Here is a 25,005-nt window from a genome sequence, read left to right as displayed (position 1 = left end):
CACTTTTAATCCCCAAAAGGTTAAACTCCTACTTTTTCGGGCACACATGTTTTAAGGGGGGTTAAAATTGGTAATTTTCTAGCCACTTTATGGAAACGGGATTAGAATTAAGTTTTGGTTGGTGCATGTTTTCCCTTCTAAACTTTAGGGGTATTGGCTTGTTTACATGTAAAACGACGTTATATACCTATTATATGCATCCAATTGAACCTAATGCAACCAAACAATATGGTATATAAAAGCATAAAATTTTGGCAGCGAAGCTTAACTGTTGGCTGCGGTGAACGATTTCCGCCAGCTCTATTTAGGCAAAAACTAATGATCTATTTCCATTTTCCGTGTCTACAGGAGACTGAAAAAACGTCTAAAATCTATGACAAAAGCTTTGATTTTATAGAAAGGTTGAAAGAGCTAATAAGTTGAAGTGGTTAAAGATCTTGAAAAACGAAAACACTGATGAAAGCCAAAAATGCCCATTAGTGCCTTGCATATACCACTTTTTATAATAAAAAGGAAACAATTTTCGAGGCTTCTAGTAAACGTTTAGTACTTCATATTAATTTATTGTATTAACCAAATTTTTGAAAATATTCATCAAAGCAGACCTAAAAACTGGGGGAAAATTGTTATTTGTGTGCCAATATATACGACGAAACAGAGTGACAATCAAAAAAAGCAGTTGAAAACTAATTTGCGACTTTTAAGGAAAGCAGTAATTCAAATTAGAGCAAATTCAATCGTGAAAGACTGATCACAAACTAAGACAATTTATGGATACAAACCCGAAACCTGATATGAATTCGGGGTTATAATTTGAGCATCCAATTTGTTTTTGTTTTTTCCATTTAAAAAATATGCAATTAATTAACGTTTCATTTTGATACGACAATCTGGTCAATTGTTCTCAGTGTCTTGTAATTAAGTTCAAATTGGTTTTAGCTAGAGCTTTCTATTCGAAAGTTTGAAGCGCTATCAGTTATTATCATTGATTAACCCTCTGCTCAACAAATTAAATTTCGACTGGCTTTTTGACAATGTTTCGATGATTACGCTATTGCCTCTCGGAATACGGTGGCATTTTGACCAAAAAGTTTTTTAATACTCATTTACAACTAATTGTGTTATTAAGAGTTCAACCTTTCTTCCAATAAATGTTGGAGGTGATCCAAGCTTTCACATTCACGTTCTGATCACTAGCAGGATCAAAACAGTTAGCATCATATTATTTCTTCTCATTTTTGCATCGATTTTTGTCTTCTCTATTAACAAGAATTGTCTTCGAAAGACCGTTAGTTGTTTGAAATTGTAATATCAAAAATCAAGCCTTATCATCAATACTCTACCTGAATCTTCGGATTCCGTAAGGCTGATAGCTGTTTCAAACTAAACAATGCTTTCACACCAATTTGGCTACAAAATTTCCGAAATGTTGTAAGTGCCATTATTAGTTTCAATGCATTTTGATAAACGTCAATTATGTTGTTTCGTCTTGAGCTGGAACGAATAACAAAGACATGTTTAATTAGCCAATATAAAATTTGTTAGACAGTTTTACTTTGAGAAATTAAAATTTTGAGCCTCAATGCAGAAAGACTTGCTATTTATTCCAAAAACAAAAGGCGTAAGCACTTTGAGCTATTTCATAAAAAGCTCTATCGACTTAATAAATCTTGAATTTAAAACAGTGGTACTGACTGTTTATCTGATTACACAATTGCTTCACCTCTGTGGTTTTATATGTTGATTCAATATTATGATTTTTCAAATGGAAACAATTAAAAAATTTGTGATTTTTTGAGATTGGTCAATCATCCGTCAAATATACAGTACCTGTCATTTAAAATTTGCTCTACCAGTCTTGAGCTCTACCAGCTGCATGTCATTCTCTATCATTCTTCTTTTGATGGTGTTCGTCTGCACGGCCAAAGTTTTCCTCAATAAACCATAAATTTTTTCTAATAATTTGGCTGTCGTTATCTTTATCTCTATGAGCAACAGTTCATCAAACACTTTGGACTCCATGCTATCTCCAATTGGACTTATTGTTTGCTGCTTCCATCGACAAATTTTTGAGAAAACTTGAAAACTGTCTTTTCCTGTTACAATTGTAAAACGTTTTCCATAATCATTGACTGCAGATAAATTGAAATTGAAATCAATGCTGCATATGCCAAGTTTTTCAAATTGAATTGCTCATAGTAAGGAGACCTGTAAGATCAAATATTTCGAGGAAAATTTTAAAAAATTATCAAATTGTTTTGCAAATCAAGAAAATGAAAAAAACTATCTTTATAGTGTCTGGTTGATTTTTCTAGAGTATTTGAGAAACTTAAAAAGAAAGATAAGAAAGTTTTGGATTGAGTTATATATATACTTTAAATAAAATAAAATAAACTATTACAACTATACTCAAACATACATACCCCACGAAACATATATAGCTGCACACTTTTATAAACATAAACACAAAAATACAATTTCATAATTTGCAAACTTGCATAAAATGCATACTTACAAAAATAGTCAAACGTTTTTAATACAAAACATACGTTTATTCGTAAAAATTTAAAAACTTACTTAAGTTTATTCATACAAATTTACATATAAAATCATTTACATACACACTTACTGAATACAAACATACAAACATGTATACAAAGGCACAAATTTACTTAAACAAATACATACATACATGCATACATAGATATAAACATACGTACATACATATAAAATACAAATACAAAGTTACTAGAGACATTCATACAACCATACATAGAAAATTACATATGCAAAAACACTTCCATAAATATAAACATTCAAAATTTAAGTCTTACATGAAGGCAGGAATACAAACTTACATAGTCATATACATAAGAAGAATGCAAATAAACTACCGTACATACAAAAGTTTTACATACTTGCTTACAAACTTTCAAACCTGCAATCAATTATATGAAAAGTTTTGCTTACACACATGCAACGATTTTACTTATTAGTTCTGCTGACCTTTAAAATACAACCATGTGTAAAAAAAAACAAACCAACCTACATTAACTTCAAATTTTCAAGACAAATATATACACACATTCAGACAAAAAAAATTACGCATTACAGACTGGCATTCATACGTCTTTACATACCATCATAGAAACGTGCCTTTCATACTCATATAAGAATATGCATAAGTACTCGCCTGCAAACAGGCATGGATTGAACTTTACAATCTTGCAACTACTTACGTGTACACACTTTCCTTTTGAACAGACAAAAAATTTGAATCATAAATTTGTACAATTTACAAACAAGCTAAATTTTAAAGGCTTTTAGTCTGAAAAACATGCATTGATACAAAATAATTGCTTGTATTCAATCACCTAAATAAGTGGACATGCAGTCAAGAGTCCCTACTTTTAAAAAACATACAAATATACATAACTTCTAAATAATCAAATGAATACACACAAATAGTATGTACATACTTGATTAATTACATTTAAACATGCAAAAAGTTATATACTTTTGCATAGATACATACAGTTTACATAAATACACACAATCGCAAACTATACAGTACATAAAAACTTTGCATAGAGGATCCTGTCAAACTTTTAAGAAAAACTAGAACTATTAGAAAAATCAAGTTGGGTTATAGTTATTCTTCTAGTAACAATTGTTTTGATTTACGAGCGCATAAGGAAAAAAATCGTACTCATACATACAAACACATCAATTTTCATACATACACGCATACACAAAAGACATTTACTTGCTTTTGTTTATAGATAAATACAAATTTTCACACAAAAATATATTTATTACGTTTTACGTATAAATATATTCAGATACAGTTAAACCTACATACACAATTTGATTTTTACATTGCAAACGTCCCAAGCAGATATTTTCAAAGAATTGCCAGCTTTCAGCCAAGTCATCAACGCAATTTAGCAATTTTTTCATCTTTGAAAAAATAAAAAAAATGGAGATAAACAATTTTATAATATGTTTGTTGATCTCCCAAACTAATTTTCCAACGAAATCAAACTTTAACGCAAAACTAACCGGTGAGTCATGTGAAGCATTTTTAGTGTCCAGAAGAAAAAACCAAGGCGTACTAACTTGCCTAGGACGGGAAAATGTCAAAACAAATAGTTGAAAGTTTTTTGTTGGACGGTCCGAATAGAGTGCTTTGACATATCAAAAATTTCTCTCAAGTAATTATTTAGTTTTGTGTTAAGATTTGTAATATTTTTTGAAGATTTTTGTTTTTTGTTTCATTTGTTGGTTCTGTAGGTTGATATATCTGCAGTTGACTATTAGGCTGCAGGTTTAACTGTAGACCAAAGTACATTGACTAGAGTTGCACATTGTTGTTTTCCCGCAAAACCATCAAAAGTTTTGTTGTTTGAAAAAAAATTATTTACTTCTAAAAAAGCTACTTAAAAACTTTTTTCTCCGTGTTTTGCAATATTGATCCATTGAGCTATAATATCTTTGAAAGTAATATTATAACTATGATAAAATTAACGGTAAAAGTTATGTTTTAGAGAAAACAAAAGTTGTTCTAAGCTGATGTTCAACTCAATTTTTCAAGAACAAAGAAAGTTTTCAACAAACTTTAAATTTGTGAAAAATATACAACCCAATTTTCTTTTGTGATTTTGATTTTCTAAAACGACCATTTTTCAGACATCAATCTAAATGAAACGCAAAGGTTTTATATTTTTTAAGAATAGAGGGCAAAAAAAATTTTGTACTTTTTGTTTTCTTCAAAATAGATTACAAAACAATCAGTTAAACATTGATGAACTCAAATTAACTATTTGAACAAAGCAGTACAAAACACAAAACAGACTGAAAAGTTTTCGTTTTTACGCCACGTATAACAGAGATTGGTCCGTTCAGATCCTTTTTCTTGTTTTGTCGAGTAACTGGCATTTACATTTGGCTAATATCGGTTGTCTGCCGACTGCACCAAGGGCTCACTGTATGACTGATTTCTGCAACGAGAGTAACAAGGTGAAGCTGGTGGCTCCATTTCCAAGCCAATTGGGCCTCTCGACTTCCTGGGAAGATCCGAGTTGATTCTACGAAAAAGTATTGCACTCACATGGAGATGAGTAAATCTGGATCTTTGATTAGCATAACTTTGACTATTTGCGGTGAATCGATGATATAAACTCTGATGATCAAAAATTCATATTTTCTGATGGCTTTTTAAACCATATTTTTAAAGATTTAAATGGAATAAGATAACCTAAACGGGAAAAATGGGATTTAGAGTGATCCAATGATTATGATTTGAATTTAATTGTTGTCTAATAAGGAAAAAAAATCTCTGTGAGCAGTCTTTCAAAAAAAGTACATTTTGGAGCGGAATCAGTCAAAATTTACACATACATTTTTTTAAAGTTTCGCGATAACTGAGATCAAAAATTGAAATGAAAGGGTTTAAACTATGAATAAATTGATGAAATTGTTAGTTTATATCTGATTATGTTCAGACGTGTAACAGTAGCTAAAAGTAAAGCCAAAAATAAATCTCAATGTAGCTTTAATTCCAGATTAGTCAAGAACTTCTAGAACATTTTACTAGGTGTTGTATCTGTACTATGTTCAACCAGAGACTGCAAACTAATTTAATTATGTATAAATTTTAAGCATTGCATGTTCGATTTTTACATGCTTTACAGTTTGCTTGTATTGAAAATGTTATATCAGAAAAATGTACAAGCATGTTGTTCTAAAACGTTTTCGAATCAAATTAGGATAAAAAATTGTAACTGGAAATAAACTTGGATGTCAAAATCAATCCAAATTCTTCTTTTTACTTCTCTTCATTATTCTAGATTGTTTTACCAGATGCTAAATGGGTACAGATTATCATTCAGGTTTGGGTGCGTAAAATTAGTGCATGTAGATAGGCATTGCAATCGACTTTTATTTATAAATGCAAGCACGACTAATGTCCACTTTGTTAGTCTGTGGTTATATACAATTGTTTATAACTATTCATATGTATAAATTCACTTATGTGATCAAAATTATGCCATCAGAAGTGCCACTTTAAGTAGAAAAACAATTCATCTCAATTTTTTTTGCTGCTCTTGATTTCTGAATAGTTCACCACATGCTAAAATTTTACCAGATAGTACATTGAAACGTATTTTTATGCCTACATAGACCTATAGTGTGTGATATGGTTTTACAAAACCAATTATTCGTTTCTTAAACTAACTAACCTAATATGTGCAATTTTAATTAGTAAGAACATTAAAATTTTTGTATCAAATTTTCAAATAGTTCTCTTTAGGTATTTCGTAAGTAGTGTGAAAAAACCAGCGTTTAGTTATAATGAAGTATGCGGGTATGTAAGTGTCTAAGTTTGTATGACTTTTCCATCTCAAATTCGGGCTTACGTCTCTATGGGTTTATTTATCTTTGTATAAATGAAAAACTTAAAATGAACTTGACTTAAGCCCTGTTTTGTCATGAAAAGTCTTGTTTGTGTCACGTCAACGTAATTTTTAAATGTACAAAACATGTACAATTCATAAATAATTGCAGCTTTTGTTTTCGTTTGAGATGAATGATGCTGTGAATGAGTGCTTTTATAATAAAACTTGTTTTGTTTGTTTATTTGTGTAATTGTTTGTTTAGGAACGCCTGTAAAAGAATCCTACTCTATGTTGATAATTTTGCTACACGTTAGTCTTATTGTTGTTGCCAAATTCAATTTTGCTTAAAGTTTATCTTTTAAACAAGGCTAGAACTTATATACATGCCCTTCAATAGCAGGTTTTCAATTTTTTCAGTTTGCCTCAGTTTTGTTGATCTTTGATAAATCAGATGATTACACGTTTCGCCCAAATTGCACACTTAAGCTGCAGTTCTTCACTGAGATGCAATCAATGTTCGTGAAAGTTTGCCACATAGACGTTCATAAATTGTACATAGTTATCAATCTATCAAAGTAATATTTTGAAAATTCGTTTGACAATCCTTAAACTATTCTGTTCCAATCTTGTCCTAGCCTCATTCGGTATAACAGTGTTTATATTGTTGGGATGATAGTTAAGCCACACCGACTACACCTGCGAGAGGCATTTTAAAGCTAACAGTTACAAATACCGCAAAAACATACAAACACTTGTACAAGCTAAACACTGTAATATATACAAAAATTCCAGTTTATTCGAACCATCCGCTAATCAGTCAGTGATAGATCATACACAGCGTGATTTTTTTGCACTTTATTGTTTAAAATTATAAAAACTTTGTATTTCATTTAGATTCATGTCTGAAAAATGGTCGTTCTAGAAAATTCAAAATCACAAAAGAAGATTGGGTGGTTTATTTTGCACAAATTTAAAGTTTGTTGAAAGTTTTCTTTATTAATAAAAAAAATGAGTTGAACATCAGCTTAGAACCACTTTTGTTTTCTTTAAATTATACCGCTTACCGTTTGTTTTATCATAGTTAAAAGATTATTTTCTAAGATACTATAGCTCAAATGATCGATATTGCATAAATACGGGGGAAAAAGACGTTTAATAGCTTTTTCAGAACTAAATATATTTTTTTCAAACAACAAAACTTTGATTCTTCAGCAAAAAAGCAACATAATGTGCAACTCTAGTCAAAGTAACTTGGTCTAAGGTTAAAACCGCAGCCTAATAGTCAACTGTAGACATATAAACCTACAGAACTAACAAATGATTCAAAAAACAAAATTTTTAAAAAAAGATTACAAATCTTAACGATTTGTAATCAAACGACTCTATTCGGACCGTCCAACAAAAAACTTTCAACAATTTATTTTGACATTTTCCCGTCCTATGCAAAATAGTAAGCCCAGGATTTTTCTTCTGGACACTAAAAATGCTTCACTTGACTCAACGGTTAGTTTTGAGTTGAATTTTGATATCGTTGGAAAATTAGTTTGGGAGATCAACAACTATATTATAAAATTGTTTATCTCCATTTTTTTATTTTTTCAAAGATGAAAAAATTTGCTAAATTGCGTCGATGACTTGGCTGAAAGCTGGCAATTCTTTGCAAATATCTGCTTGGGACGTTTGCATTGTAAAAAGTGAATTGTGTATGTAGGTTTCACTGTATTTGAATATATTTGTACGTAAAACAAACCAAAAATTGTAAAAATGTATAAATAAAATGCAAGTAAATGTCTTTTGTGTATACATGTTTGTATGAAAGTTGATGTGTTTGTATGTATGAGTACAATTTTTTTCCTTATGCGCTTGTAAACCAAAACAATTGTAACTGGAAGAATAACTCTAACCCAACTTGATTTTACTAATGTTTCTAGTTTTTCCTGAAAAATTGACAAGATACTATATGCATAGTTTATATGTACGCACATATGCTTTACGATTGTGTGTATTGATGTACACTGTATGTCTCTATGTAAAAATGTACGAGTTTTTGCCTGTATAGATGTAATTAATCAAGTATGTACATACTACTTGTAAGGTATTCATTTGATTATTTAGAAATTATGTATATTTGTATGTTTTTTGTAAGTAAGAACTCTTGACTGCATGTCCGCTTGATTAAGTGAATGAATACAAGCAATTATTTTGTATCAATGTATGTTTTTTAGTTAAAAAGAATTTAAAATTTAGCTTGTTTGTAAATTGTATAAATTTATGATTGAAAATTTATGTCTGTTTAAAAGGAAAAGGTGTGCACATGAGTAATTGCAAGCTTGTAAAGTACAATCCATGTCTGTTTGTAGGCAAGTACCTATGTATATTTTTATATGAGTATGATAGGCACGTTTTTATGATGGTATGTAAAGACGTATGAATGCCAGTCTGTAATGCGTGATTTTGTTTTGTTTGAAAGTGTGTATATATTTGTCTTGAAAGTGTGAAGTGAATGTATTTTCGTTTGTGTGTTTACACGTGGTTGTATTTTAAAGGTCAGCAGAACTAATAAGTAAAATCGTTGCATGTGTGTAAGCAAAACTCTTCATATAATTGATTGCAGGTTTAGAAGTATGTAAGCAAGCATGTAAAACTTTTGTATGTATGGTAGTATATTTGCATTCTTCTTATGTATAAGACTATGTATGTTTGTGTTCATGCCTTTATGTAAGACTTAATTTTTGAATGTAGGTATTTTTGGAATTGTTTTTGCATATTTGTATAAAATTTTCTATGTATGGTTGTATGAATGTCTGTAAGTAACTTTGTTTGTGTATGTGTATGTGTATGTACGTATGTATGTACCTATGTATGCATGTATGTGTTTATTTGTTTAAGTAAATTTATGCTTATCTATAAATGTTTGTATGTTTGTATTCAGTTAGGGTGTATGTAAATGTTTTTGTATGTAAAGTTGTATGAAAAATTTTATGAAGTTATTTAAATATGTATGAATAAAAGAATGTATGTAGAGCAAAATACGTATGACTATATTTTGTAAGTATAGTTTGCAACTTTTGAAAATGTTTTTATGTTTTTACGTTTATACAAGTGTGCAGCTTTTTATGTTTCGTAGAATATGCATGTTTGAGTATAATTGAAATCGTTCATTGTATTTCATATAAAAGTATAAAGGTAACTCAATCCAAATCTTTTTTATCTTACTTCTTAAGTTTCTCGAATAGTATAGAATAATCAACCCGACAATATAATGATAGTTTTTTTTTCATTTTCTTGATTTGCAAAACAATTTGATAATTTTGTTTTTAATTTTCCTCGAAATATTTAATCTTCCAGGTCTCCTAATTGTGAGCAATTCAATTTGAAAAAGTGGCATTTGCAGCCTTGATTTTAATTTCAATTTATCTGCAGTCATTCATTATGAAAAATATTTTAAAATTGTAACAGGAAAGATCAGTTTTCAAGTTTTCTCAAAAAATTGTCGATAGAAGCACCAAACAACAAGTCCAATTGGAGACAGCATGAAGTCCAAAGTGTGTGATGAACTAATTCTCATAGAGATAAAGATTACGATAACCAATTTATTAGAAAAAACTTATGGTTAATTGAGGAAAATGATTGGCCGTGCAGACGAACACGATTGATAAAAGAAAGGTAGAAAATTACATGCAACTGGTAGAGTTGAAGACGGTAGGCGAGCAAAGTTTAAATGACAGGTACTGTATATTTGAAGGATGATTGACCAATCTCAAAAAAGGCAAACTGTTCAATGGTTTTCATTTGAAAAATCATATTATTGAATCAAACTTATAAACCCACAGAAGTGAATCAATTGTGTAATCAGATAAAAAAATCAGTGCCATTTTTTTGAATTCAAGATTTATTAATTCTAGAGAGCTTTTTATGAAATAGCTCAAAGTGCTTGCCCCTTTTTTCTTTGAAATAAATAGCAAGTTTTTCTGCATTGAGGCTCAAAGTTTTAATTCCTCAAATTAAAACTGTCTAACAAGTTTTTTTATGGCAAATTAAACATGTCTTTGTTATCCGTTCCAGCTTTACACAATACAACATAATTGACGTTTATCAAAATGCATTGAAAGTAAAAATGGCACTTACAACGTTTCGGAAACTGTTGTAGCCAAATTGATGTGAAAGCATTGTTTAGTAGGAAACAGCTATCAGCCTGACGGAATCCGAAGATTCAGGTAGAGTGTTGATGCTAAGGCTTGATTTGTTACTTTACAATTTCAAACAACTAACGGCTTTTCGAAGACAAGTCCGATAATAGAGAAGACAAATATCGATGACAAAATAAGAAGAAGTTTTATGATGCTAACCAGTTTGATCCTGCTAGTGATCAGAACGTGAATGTGGAAGCTTGGGTCACCTCCAACATTTATTGTAAGAAAGGTTGAGTTTTTAATAACACAGTTAGTTGTAGATGAGTAATCAAACTTTTTGGTCACAATGCCACCGTTTTTCGAGAGGCAATAGCGTAATCATCGAAACATTCAAAAGATCAAATTTATATTAAAAAACTCAAAACTTAATTTGTTGAGCAGAGGGTTAATTAATGAGAATTTTTGATAGGGCTTCAAATTTTTGAAAAGAAAGCTATAACTGAAACAAATTTGAACTTAATTACAAGATAATTTGAGCAATTGGCCAGATTGTAGTATCAAATTAAAAAGTTAATTAAGGGCATATTTTTTTAATGGAAAGGGCTAAAAATTTGGATGCTCAAATTATAACCACGAATTCATATCAAGTTTTAATTTTGCATCCATAACTTGTCTTAGTTTGTGTTCAGTCTTTACCGATTGAGTTTGCTTTAAATTGATTAATTTTTTTTTGTTAAAAGTCGCAGATAATTTTTCAACTGCTTTATTCGATGGTCGCTCTGTTTTGTCGTATATATTGGCACACAAAAAACAGTTTTTCCCCAGTTTTTAGGGCCGTTTGATGACTATTTTCAAAATTTCTGTTAGCACAATAAAGTTAATAAGAAGTACTAAAAGTTTTCTAGAAGCCTCGAAAATGTTTTTTTTTAAATAAAAAAAGGTATATGAAGTCATAGAAATGGCTACGGCAAAATTAATGGGCACTTTTGGCTTTCATCAGTGTTGTCGCTTTTCAAGATCTTTAGTCAATTCAACTTATTAGCTCTTTCAACCTTTCTATAAAATCAAAGCTTTTGTCATAGAATTTGGAAGTCTTTTCACTCTCCTGTAGACACGAAAATGGAAATGTCGAAAATTTCACGCCAGTTTCATTGATTTAGAATTTTCAGAATTTTACTTCACTTGGCTTAAAGTAATTTTACATTCTTATTTCGTTCAAATTGATCATTAATTTTTGCCTTAACAGAGGTGGTGGCCGCCGCACTTGACGAGTTTTCCTTTCACGAGATTCAGCAATAAAACATGCATTTTTGAAGGAAATCGTTCGCTGCAGCCAACAGTTAAGCTACGCTGCCAAAATCTTGTGCTTTCTTACATACCACAGAGTTTGGTTGCATTGGGTTCAATTGGTTGCATATAATAGGTATATAACGTCATATTACTTGTAAACAAGCCAATACCCCCAAATTTTAGAAGAGAAAACATGCACCAACCAAAACCTAATTCCATTCCCGTTTCCATAAAGTGGCTGGAAAATTACCAATTTTAACCCCCGTTAAAACCTGTGAGCCCAAAAAAGTAGGAGCTTTAACCTCTTTGGGGGTTAAAAGTGGTCAGTGCAACGGCAACGAAAAAAAGGGAGGGTTAAAAGTGGTCATTTCCCTAGCCAGATTTACTATACTACTTCAAATTCATTTATTTATTATTTTTGGTTTGTGGTGCACACCTTGGACAAAATTCGTTCAGAAGAAAAAAGAATTAATGTTACAATGATCTACATTCACTTGATGAGATTGCTTACAGCAAACCTTTAGTTTCAAGAGGATTCCTTCTTCGGTTTTGAATGCGGAAGCAAAACATCTCTGATCATCAAAAAAACCTTTTGAAGGAAAAATATTAGAGCAAAATACGCTCTTAATTTTTTTTCTCATTTTTTTCGTCAAAATTAACTGAACAGTTGAACAGGACACCTTTGATTTTTATCTCCAAATTTCCCTTTGTGATTGAGAATCAAAAAGATGATGCTGATGATACGCCTATGAATGAGTGATCAAAACTAAATAAACTATTCAACTGGTTCCAAATTGCGCATTCTGTTTAATTCAAGTGTCAAATCGCAGGTGTCAAATCTTCAAAAAAAATTTTTTTTTTGGTATTTATAACAAACTTAAAATTTGACTATAAAGCAATAACTAATTTCTGAAATGTATCACGTTTCATTCGTCATTTAACCTTGATATCAAAAATTTTTCGAGAATGGAAATTAAAACTCAAAATTGAAATTCAAATGGGAATTGGATATCAAAGAAAGGCGGAAACTGTTGTATTTTTTTTGTTCCGACTTTCGTAAGGAAAATGACGGAATATTTGTGCTCGGGGTGGGTTTTTTTCATCAGGCAATTTTCGACTTTTTAACTAGCCAATTTTAACCAAATTGTCAAAAAGCATTGATGTCTTGAGCTTAAATTTGAAAAGAGTTTTTCACCTGTGATCAATTTTCGTGAAGTTATGGGCGTTTAAAAATTGCCATTTTGACAATTTGGCTGATTGACGTGCGATATTTTGCGCGCTCTTTACGCGTCGACATAGATTTAATCGGTCTTAGAAACCGTTCCAAGTTGATTGAAGAAAGCTTATTTGCCCAATTTGATTTGTTACAACAAACAATTAGACTTTGGGGAATGATACAAAAAATCTCAATATCATTTTTTTTATTGCATATAGTTTTTTCATGTTATTAATGCCTCATATACATTAAAAGGCAGTCGGAACGTTCGAGACTTCGCCCTGATACAAGCAGTTTTGTTATTTTTCACCTTCAATTGTTTGATCGTCTGGGATATTCGATCCTATGCCTTCGATCAAAAATAAGCAACACGGGATAGGCCGCACTCGAATTTATAAAGAATTGTCTTTAATTAAGCCTAATAATTACAGGCCCACAAAAGCTAACAACAGGTATAAGTTCAATGACTTTAAGGTTTTTTTTTCAATGAATTTTTTTTCCCAAATTTATATCGGTTTCAAAATAGTCCAATGTTTTTCGACGAATTTTGATTTTGTTTCTAAATTGGAAAAAAATTCAGTTGTAGGAATAGATGAAAAGATTTGTAAAATGTATAATCAAAAAAAGTTTGAATCATTCAGGAGCGTGCAGAAAACTTAAATGCATTTTTATATGCAATTTCAAAGAAAAAAGTATGATCACATTAGGAATACCTTTTCCAAAAGCTGCCAAAAATTATTTGTATAGGGGTTCCAAAATCGTCACAGAGCTCCAAATTTTCAGAGAGCTCTCATTTCACAGAGCTCCGAAACTTCGAAATGACTAACAAAAAACATCAAGACCAATGGAAAAATCTAGTTCATCATGATCCTGTTAATATAGATGTTATGATTTTAGACCTGAACTAGTAGATATGGCAATTATGTGTCTCTGAGAAATGAAAAATTATGAACGTTGATTTGTTTTAGTTCAAGTTTCTGAAAAAAAAACATCAAATTTGGGTCTTGAAATGACAGTTTCTGATTTTTTGGACGTTTTTGTTCCGGTTTGCGCAGAAAAGGATGAATATATATGCTCTTGTTTTTTTTTATTCAGACCAATTTCACAAATAAAGCTTGGTATCGTGAAAAAGTTTGGGATCGTGTTTAGTGAATTGCGAAGCGAATGAGCTTACCAGTAGCCTAAATGCGGTCTGAACTGCTCGATTAAAATTAGATAGTTTCGTAGGGCGTGTTATTTATGCGTGCCGAATTATCCCTTCATCATAATCATTCCATTCAATGATCGATTACATTTTTTGATTACATTTTTTATACTCGGTCAAGTTTCGATAACATTTTATATGACAATATTTCGATTACATTCTTGTTTCAAATTCCCGAAAAGTGACCTAATATTTTTGCTTGGTGTTTTTTTGCCAGACAGATTTTGACTAGCTTTTTTGACAGAATTTCTTACATTAATAAAAAAAATAATAATATTGTCTTCAGCTCATCACATTGAAAAAGGTATTTCACCTTTTATTGTATTTATTAAAATTATGGAGGTTTTTGAAACTGTAAATTTGGCTAACTTGGGATAAATGATGTGCATCATAATTCATGATCAACCCACAAACGGAAAGTTGATCCGTCTTTGAAGTACTTTGAAAACAAAATGATTAATGTTGTTTGGTATATTTATTATTGTTCCGATTTTCGAAAAAAAGTAAGAAAGAGATATGCTCCGAGGGGCTTTTTATTATTCAGTTAAGTTCTCAAAAACATTTCCCGCTGTGGATCATTCCCTGGATTTTTGTCGTCCAATAAAACTCGTGCTTACCCGCTGACTTCAAGATTGCTATGAAAGGCTCTGTTTTAGACTAACGTGACAATAAGAGTGCTATGACACTTTTACAATATAAGCGCATTATTTACGCGTGGCGATAAACTTGCACACAAAATCAATTTTAATCAATTGAGGCAGATTAATTGGCTAATTGGTTTTTTATTTCTATACACCATTTTAAATATTCAGCTTAAAATTTATAGTATGTCAATATTTATAAACCAAACACGAGACCAGTATATGGACAGTTTGTGCCTTATACAAACAGTCTTGTTTTGATGTTTGCGAAATGAATCACTTATAGTTTTTAAATTGTGGGGAGGATGATTTTTCAAAACCAGTCCCTAGTTTTTTTCTTGTCTGTTTAAAAATTTTAAGCTTTTTAAAATTCAATCACTACTTCATAGACCTCTAAATTCCGTCACAGCAATCATGTTGGCATTCAAAAAAATCAGTTGGTCAGAGATCAATCAGAGGGAAGACGAAACGTTGAAAAATTTTGCCTTGATTTAAGTCTTGTTAAGATATCAAATATTTTTAACCACGTTTCATTTATAGTTTAAATATTTTCAATTTGATCTGTTTTGGACCAACTTATTGTTCTAACTATTAAAAAAAGCTGCGAATTATTTAATCTTGGGTTTAATTCCAGTTATGTTCGACTATTCAACGAAGCAAATTGGTCAAAAAATTGGTGGTCATCTAAAAAAGAATGGTGAAAAAGAATTGTAACCCTGAATTCTAGTGAAGTGATGAAAGTTTGAAAGTTGCTAACATGGCTAATTTGCAATAACTAAGGCGCAGTATATAGCTTTTTTTCAACATGCGTATTAAAACGGGCGGACTAAACAGCTTCAGTTTGGAGCCAGCAGTTTGGAACTCTTTTCTTACATTGCAGGACTTGAAAGATATCTTTTGTCTTTTCAATAGCGTTTGGGGATAAAAAAAACAAAAGTGATTTTTTTTCACAGGCTTTCTCATCTTGCTGAATTTCAATGATTTTCTCATCTGAAAACTACAAATTTGCCTATTTTGGGATAAAACACGTCCCTTATGTTTCGTGCTATAAACATGTAAGCGGAGATTTCACCCGTCTAAGAAATCGTTTGAAAGAAAGTTGAGGCATGTCATTTGATATGTTTATTATTTTTCTAGTTGCGAAGTGGAAGTTATCGAAGTTATAGAAGTTATTGGTGTTTGACAATTGCTATCATGGCCAATTTTCAAAAACTAAAGCGCGTATATTGCATTTTTCTAACACGCGTAAGCGGCTGAATAAATCGTTTCAAAAGGAAGCACAGCAATCCAGGTGGCATTCAGAAAAATCAGTTGGACAGAGACCAATCAGAGGGCAGTCGGAACGTTGAAAAACTTTGCCTGGATATACGACTTGTCAAGATATCAAATATTTTTATTCACGTTTCATTTATAGTTTGAATGTTTTCCGGGTGATCTGTTTTGAACCAACTTATTGTTTTAACTATTGAAGAAAGCTGCGAAAAGTTTATGCTTGGGTACAATTCCAGTTATATGCGATTATACAAAAAAGCAATTTTGGACAAAATTTTGGTAGATCATCTAAAAAAGAATGGTGAAAAAGATTTATAAGCCTGAATTCTCGTGAAGTGATGAAAGTTTGAAAAATGCTAACATGGCTTATTTGCAATAACTAAAGCGCGTTATAAAACGTTTTTTCAACATCCGTATTAACACGGGCGGACTAAATAGCTTCAATTTGAAGCCAGCAGTTTGGAACTCTCTTCTTACATTTTCTCATCTTGCTGAATTTCAATGATTTTTTCATCTGAAAACTACAAATCTGCCTACTTTGAGATAAAATACGCCCGTTTTATGCTTCGTGCTATAAACATGTAAGCGGCTATTTAACCCGTCTTAGAAATTGTTTGAAAAAAGAGGAGGCAAGTCATTTGATATGTTTATTATTTTTCTAGTTGCGAAGTGGAAGTTATCGAAGTTATAGAAGTTATTGGTGTTTGACAATTGCTATCATGGCCAATTTTCAATAATTAAAGCGCGTATATTGCATTCTCCTAACACGCGTAAGCGGCTGAACAAATCGTTTCAAAATGAAGTCATCAATTTGCCAATGTTTTTACGATACGCGACACGAAAAACATTTTTTTCTTCACGCAGCGTGTAAGGGGCTTAAAAGGTAAAAGTGATTGTTTTCTTGATTCAATGAATTGATCATTTTCATTAAAAAAAGGAATTTGGCCAATTTTGAGAATTAACCCTCATTGTATTTCGTGCGATAAATGCGTAAGCGGATTTTTAATCCGTATTAGAAGTCATTTGAAAATCAACTAAATCATGCCGTTTGCTACATTTATTGATTTTTTTTGCGAAGTGCATCACTTGAAGTGTAAATTGCATATGGTGGTTGCTTGTTCAAAGTTTATCTCAATTTGTTTTTGTTTTTCGTTTTTTTTTCTCAATTTTCTTAACAAGATTTACATCAAAAACTACTCCACAGACCTTAAACCGCAACCAAAACATTCGTGGGGGAGTTAAAATAATCAAAGGGGAAGATACTTGTGAGCGGTCAGTCGGATGTATCAGGACTTTGCACTGATATAAATCTTGATAGAAGTTTAATCACTTTCATCTACAGATGTGTTTTTCTGAAGAATAGGAATTGAATGTTTCTAAGTTTTTGGCTTTGAACCAATGTATTGTTCGAGCTACTAAAAAAGCTGCGGAATTTTCATGGTTGAACTTTCAATTCAGTCAGTTTTTCTTTTTTTAACAAAGCTTCATTTTTATCAAAAGTTTTTATGCTATCTGAATTAAATCTGATTCCTCCTAAGTTATAGAAGTTTAAAATTTCGTTTTAAACTTCTATAGCTTATTGGCAATTAAACATAGCTTATAGGCAAGTAATAAAGCGCGGTCAATTGAATTTTTTTTTCAAAACGCGCAAGCGGCTGATTAAATTGTTTCAAAATGAAGGCAGCAATTCGGCAATGTTTTTACGTTGCATTATCATATGTGACGCGCATTATGGTTTTCGCTATAAACGCGTAAGCGTAGTTATAATCCGTCTTAGAAATCGTTAAAAACTAATTTCAGACATGCTACTAGATGTATGTTTTAATTTGCTAAATGCAAAACGTACCACTTGTAGTTTATATTGCGTATGGTGGTAGATTTTCAAAATTAGTCTCATTTCTTTTATATTTTCTCGTTTTTTTTTCAAATTTGAAAAGTTCACTACTCCATAGACCTACAAAAGCAGTCAAAACATTTAGGGTGGCAGTCAAATTAACAAAGGGGGCAAACACCAAAAAGGGGGCTGTCGGAACATTTATGACTTGGCCCTGATATGCGTCTTCTTAGGATATTAAACGTGTTTAATCAATTTCCATCTACGAGTGTGCCTTTGTGCAGAATGGGGAATTGAATGTTTCCAAGTTCACTGGTTTTGAACCAAATTATTATTCGAACTATGAAAAAAATTTCTGAAACAAGTTATCGCTTGGCGTTTTTTATTCCGTCGTTTTTCGACTATTTAATTAAAAAATTTAGGCAAACAGGGTCGCATCATGAGTCAAACAGGGTCGAATCAGGAATCAAACCGGTTCGAATCTTGAGTCGTACAGGCTCGATAGATTCAAACAGGGTCGAATCATGAGTCGAACACAATCGGGAGGCGAACAGGGTTGGATCATGAGTCGAATAAGGTCGAATCATGAGCCGAACAGGGTTGAATCATGGTTCGAGCCGGGTCGAACCATCAGTCGTAAAGGGTCAATGGAATCGAAAAGGCTCGAATCATGAGTCGAACACAGTTAACCCATGAGTCGCACAAAGTCGCAACATGGGTCCCACAGAGTCGCGACATAGCTAATTTGGGTCGCGCATAGTCGCAACAAAAAAGTAGATCAACTACTGACGCGACCAGAATGAACGAACCACGTCCTTCTTTGAGTTTTAAAATCAAGCAGTTTTGTTCTTCTTGGCCCGGTTGAAAACACTTTCACGCAATAAACCTGTTGTTTTTTGCTGCAAACCGCTCAATTCTTGCTATTTTTCAACTACTAAGAATTACTGACAATCACAAAGAATTTTAAAACTACTTTGTAGATCTATGACTTTCTTAGTGCTGTTTATATTTAATTTATCGGTATAAAAAAATCTTGAGATGCGTTTCCCTCTAATTTGGTTGGATTTAGACGAAAGTGAAGATAAAAAACTGCTTTGATTGATACTAGAATTTTGGATATATTTAGCAAAAATTTTACTCCAGTATTGGTCTTTTTAGCTTTTTTGATTATTCCAAAATGATTTAATCTATAATCACATCACTAATTGAAAATATATATAGTAAAAGGAGCCTGCTACTCAGCACAACGAAGATTTAGAAGGTTAAAGTCTCCAAATATCTGTTTAAGCTAGCTAATCAAAAATGTCTTTGTTACCATAAAAAAAACTCAAAAAGATTTGCGCAAATTTTTGGAGACCTTGATTTTTAAAAACTTGTTGATCTGCGAAAGAAGCTTCGTTTGATATATTTTTCATAACAATTTACTTAGTACGCTTAGATTAATTTCTGATTAACTGTGAAAGTCAAAACGATGCACTTTTGAGCTGAAGTTTTGATCCAATTTTTGAAAAAAAAATTACACATTTTAACACTGGTTGAATTCTAAGTAGTTTGGTTCTTAACCCTGGCTGAGGTGTTCAACTCATAATTCGGCCGACACTGTCGAACGGAGTCCGATTTTTGTCGCAAACTAAGATGGTCAAATGAACACTATATGCGAACAAAATCGAATCATGGCTTGAACAGGGTCGAATCATGAGTCGAACAGGTTCGATAGAGTCAAACAGGTTCGATTCATGAGTCGAATAGGGTCGAATCATGAGGCGAATAGGGTCGAATCATGAGTCGAACAGGGTCGAATCAGGAGTCGAACCGGTTCGAATCATCAGTCGTACATGGGTCGATAAATTCGAACAGGGTCGAATACTTAGTCGAACTCGGTCGGGAGGCGAACAGAGCCTAATCATGAGTCGGACAGGATCGAATCATGAGTCGAACAGGGTCGAATCAAGAGTCGAACAGGGTTGAATCATGATTCGAACCGGGTCGAACCATGAGTCGTAAAGGGTCGACAGAGTCGAAAAGGGTCGAATTATGAGTCGAACACGGTTGAGCCATGAGTCGCATAAAGTCCCAATTTGGGTCCCACAGAGTCGCAACATAGCTAATTTGGATCGCGCAAAGTCGCAACAAAAAAGTAGATCGACTACTGACGCGACCAGAATGACTGAACCACGTCTTTCTTTGATTTTTAAAATCAAACAGTTTTGTCCTTCTTGACCTGGTTGAAAAAACCTTCACGCAATAAATCTTTTCTTTATGTTGCAAATCGCTCGACTTCTGCAATGTTTCAATTACTAAGAATTACTGAGAACTGCAAAGAATTTTAAATGTACTTTGTAGGTCTAAAAACGCCTTTCGCGTCAGTAGTCGATCTACTTTATTTAGAAAACTGTAGTTATAACCTTCAAGCTGGATCCCAAAGAAGGTTTTCCACAATCTTTCAGGTTTCTGTTGAATTGTGATGTGGCAAGATTGTTTATCGAAGGGAAATTTTGAGACATCAAAGTCGCATGACATCTTTGGCGTGAAGAAAGAATAGTGAGAAATGACTAGTCCGAAATTGCAAATCATTTGTTTCTGACTCTTCAGATTAGTTTCCGGATCCACGACATTTTCAATAGCTAAAAAATCAGAGGGCTCACCAGCGTTTTTAGTGGGGGGAGCGGAGGGTGAGGGTGCCATTCCTTTTCAGGAGTTCGACCCCCTGCCGATCCAAAAGGTCCTCTTTTTGTACTATTGTGAGATATCCATTTTTTTCTAAGAGCGACTTCAGCACCTAATTTTGAGTGGGGTGATGCAGGCAAAATCTTGCCTGCAGCGTGGAAAATTTGGTCAAAATAGGGTCTTTAGAGTGTTTTAGGAGAGCTCAGAATATCAATTTGGTCGGCCCAAAAAAATGTCGACAAAATTTTTGAAATTTTATGAAAATCCGCCCCTCTTGAGAAAATCCTAGATCCGCCCCCCAGAGGGCTAGTCATATCAATTTTCATTTTAAAGCTAAAAACACACCATAGTTTAGTTTTCAAAAAAATCGTCTTTTTTAAATTTTCAAGAGGTGTTGATTCTGGCAGAAACAGTTGTTAGCGTTCTATTTCACTCAAAACTTCACTTGATAATTAAAGAACATTTTCTGGAACGTTTTTCAAATCCTTGATTAAGCAGAAAAGATCTGATGTGTTTCCATCCCAGGTGTTGAACATAAATAATTTCATTTACCTTAATATTGTCAATTGTTCAAATAATAATTAAATTTTGCTTTCTGTTTTTTTTTCGTAATGTGATTGCCTCATGATCTAAAACTGGTAAATGGAGAGAAATACGTCAAAATTCGGATCTGCATGTAAATTTAATGGGTGTTGTGTGACCCTGGTTGACCACCATAGACCGAAAATGTTTATCGTACAATTTCGTTCACGGTCTCTATGGAAAAAAATGTTTTTAAATTACAATTTCCATTGACGAAAACATTATAATAAGCATTTTTTCAACCAAAATCAATGTTTTCAAAAAAAGCTAATAACTGTTTTTAGGGTGTTCAAAGCTTAATTACGTTGTTTTTTGTTAGGAGTGAGTTTTTTTTTAGTGAGAAAAAAAAGGTTATCGTACAATTTCAATTTTTGATGATATTATGATAAGCATTTTTTTCGCCGAAGTAAAATATTCAAACTAAACTTTGAAAATTTTAAAAACTTATTAACGTCGTTTGTGTTACAAATGTGTTTTTTCTCATAAAAAAATTTTGTTTTTTTGCTCACGAAATGAGCAAAAAATACTTATCATACAATTTTGTTTTATGGGTATTTCAAATTTAACAACGTTTGCTCAAAAAAAACTAATAAAAATAGGTTTACCATAAGGTTTTTATTTATGAACGTTTCATAATAAGCGTTTTTTCAATCGAAGTCAGTTTTTTCTTAAAATACTAGATATAGTTTCAAGTTTTGAAAGTTTAAAAGCGTTTTTTTTTCTTTTTTTTCAATTTGAAAAAAAATTGAGCATGGAAAACGGCTTATCAAAAGTTACTATTTCAAAATTTTTCTGCAAACATTTTTCCTACTGCTAAAAAAAATTCAAAAAATGCACGCTAAAGTTTTCGGTTAAATCAAAATGAGCGATGCCGATTTGTTGAGTACGCGCATTTTTTCCTATTTTGAAAAAAAACCTAAGATACAAATTATCATTTTTTTGAAACTGATCTGTTGCTTTCTTCATTAAATCGAAGTATTTTTTTTTACAAAAGTTCAGCCCTTAGGGTTGCAAGACTGTTTAGTAAAATCGCTGTAATTGTTGCTTGCAGAGCGTGGTAGAATTGTAGCGCGTCGTCTTATAAATGTAGGTGCGAGAAGTTCGCTTCTTGTGGTCCTTGTATGGCTGCTACTTCAAGGTATCCTTGGAAAAATTGCTCGATTACCAGAAATCCTTTTTTTCTGCAATCTCCGAAAAGCTCGACTGATGTTTGCGCGTGTGTCGTTTTATTATAGTTGCTTGATATTCAGTTTCATGATAGGATTGATGATAACAGATTCAGCAATCCTTTAATTAAGGGGCAACACAAAAAAACATGCTTCACCAGCTAGCGGTTTTTGTTTGAATTGTTGTAGTGGCCCTGCTGTTGTTTATCAGAATATGCTAAAACACTAGTTATTTCATATTCATGTTGAGTCACTTTTTTCAGTCAGCTGCAATTTACTGCGCCTGTGAGTGTTCTGCTATTTTTAAGTACACACATTTTGTCGCTGAATACCGTGCTTTTAGATACATCTTTCCAAAATGTTCAGAATCAAACTTGGATTTTTTTTATTATTTTTGATTTCTTCTAACTTTCAATTTTTTTCCTTTGTTAAAGTGGAGGCAATTTCCAAAGACTATAAGGTTACAAAAACGTAATCAATTTTTAATTACGAAAGTGGAATTTGAATTTGAGGATTTCAGCGGAACAAAAGTTGCCAAACAATCTGTTTTTCTCAAAATCTTGTTAATTTTATCGGAAAGTTTTAAATTTATTTAACAAGTTTCAAGGCCGTTCAAGTTTTCTTTGCATTCATACACTCTTTTCCAGCTGTCTGTTGGCTTTGATTCTAGTTACGACTGGCATCACTTTTGAATTTTAGCTATTTGATTGCTCGTGCTCGTACAATGTTTAGTATGTTTTTCCTCGTTTTCCACAGCTTGCAAAAACAGAAAGTCGTGCAGAAAAATACGAGTTTCTGCACAGTGTCGATGTGTTTAGATTGTTAGGACGAATTTTTGATAGTTTGAGCAAGACCTTATCACTAACACTGCGAAGTTTTGAAGAAGCACGCAAGAGTTTTGTAATTTTTCTAAAATGATAAGGGTCTTGCAAACTCAATTTGTTTCGGTCAATTTGTTTAGGTTAGGTAGGTAACACTTCTGAACCATTTTGTAGGACAAAAAGCCTAAAGAGCTGTTTCCATCATATTAAAGACGGAAAGGATCAAAATCTGAAAAAAAATTTTAGAAGATCAGTCGATTACTATTTGTTTTTTTTTGTGATTGAAATCGCTTGTGGGGATTGACTTTAGAAACAGAATAACTGATAAGTTTTTTTCGTTCTGTTTCATTCAAGGTATACAAATAGTTTTTACAACTAAAAAAGAACCTTCTTTTACATGTCAACTTCCAACCCCAGACTACCAGTAAGGTTAATTTTGAATAAAAAAATGTCGAATTTGATTTTATTTTTTAAAAATTCTCTCCGAAATGTTGCAATAATAGGTATGAGATTTCCATTCCTTTGTTGCTGTTCAAAATTTATCAATTTCAATATGTGACAAAATTTTGATGATTTATTGTCATTCGAAGATAAAATTTGGCTTCAGTTATGAAAACATCTTCGATTAAACGAGGATAGACAACAGACCAATTTCAAAAAAAATCCAAAGGAATTCATTTTTTTATACACAACTAAGAGGGAAAATAATAATCATTGTAGTTCCCAGCCTAACCTTTATTTGCAACCACTTATTGGAAAAGCAAGACTGATCAATTTTTGAGATAATTTTTTAAATTTCATATTTAGTCCGTGTCGAAAACGAAACGTTTTCTTGTTTATGTTTCGTTTGCTTTTTGATGTTTTATTATAAAACTAGTCATTATCTTCGAAAAAGAACTGTCAATATCAAAAAAGCAATGAAAGCAATCATGACTTGTAAAATAAAATTGAAAAATCAGAAACAGTCACATGGCAATAATGAATTTACAAGATGGTTTAAAATGATTAAAACACGAACACACAAGGTTTTTAACATGATTGCTTAAAACTGTATGTGATTTACAATAATAGAAGCACAGTTTGAAAAATGATGTTTTGTTGTCAATAAAATGAGTTCAATTATAAGTTCCTGACAAGATCTTTTAATCGCAAAAACCTTCGTTAAAGGAACTGTTTCAATTACAATGTTCTTCAAGGGAACAATTTTTTCAAAAGTTTCTGCTTGGTTCCTTTCAAAATCTTTTATCTTCGTCGAAATTTTTTTTTGCTGCCTGAGTGTCAGGCGAAAACGTTTGTTACGCGTAGAAGCCTAAAACAAAATGATTCTGAAAGAATAAAAAAAGTTAACAGATCGTTTGCAACAAAAAAAATTGCAAGGTTTTTGTTTGATAATTATGTCGAAAACTACAAAAACTTGGCAGCTGAAGACCATCTCACAGAAGTGACGGCATGTAAATTTTTTTCAAGTTAGTTACAACACCGCACTTTTGCAGTGATGGTATGCAGAGGAAGGCATAAAGTTAAATGAACTTCCGATTCATTTTCAAAGAGCTTTCGTTTTGTTTATTTTTTCCCACTTTTTTGGTCCACGACCTTACAGAATTTTTATCCCTGTCGCAACTTGATTTCTCTTGCTGCCTAATTGTTGAGGTCACAACGTTTTTGTAAAAAAGGTTAAATTCAGAAATATTCTTAAATCTATGAGAAATGACAACAGAACAGTTTCAACCAAAAAGCTGCCAAGCATTTTGATTGAAAAAATTTTTGACTCTTCTAAAGTT

This window comes from Symsagittifera roscoffensis, chromosome 5 (genome assembly GCF_963678635.1).
Source record: "Symsagittifera roscoffensis chromosome 5, txSymRosc1.1, whole genome shotgun sequence".
Classification (NCBI taxonomy): Eukaryota; Metazoa; Xenacoelomorpha; order Acoela; family Convolutidae; genus Symsagittifera; species Symsagittifera roscoffensis.
The sequence above is the reverse complement of the archived record's forward strand: the minus strand, read 5'-3'. Positions refer to the sequence as shown.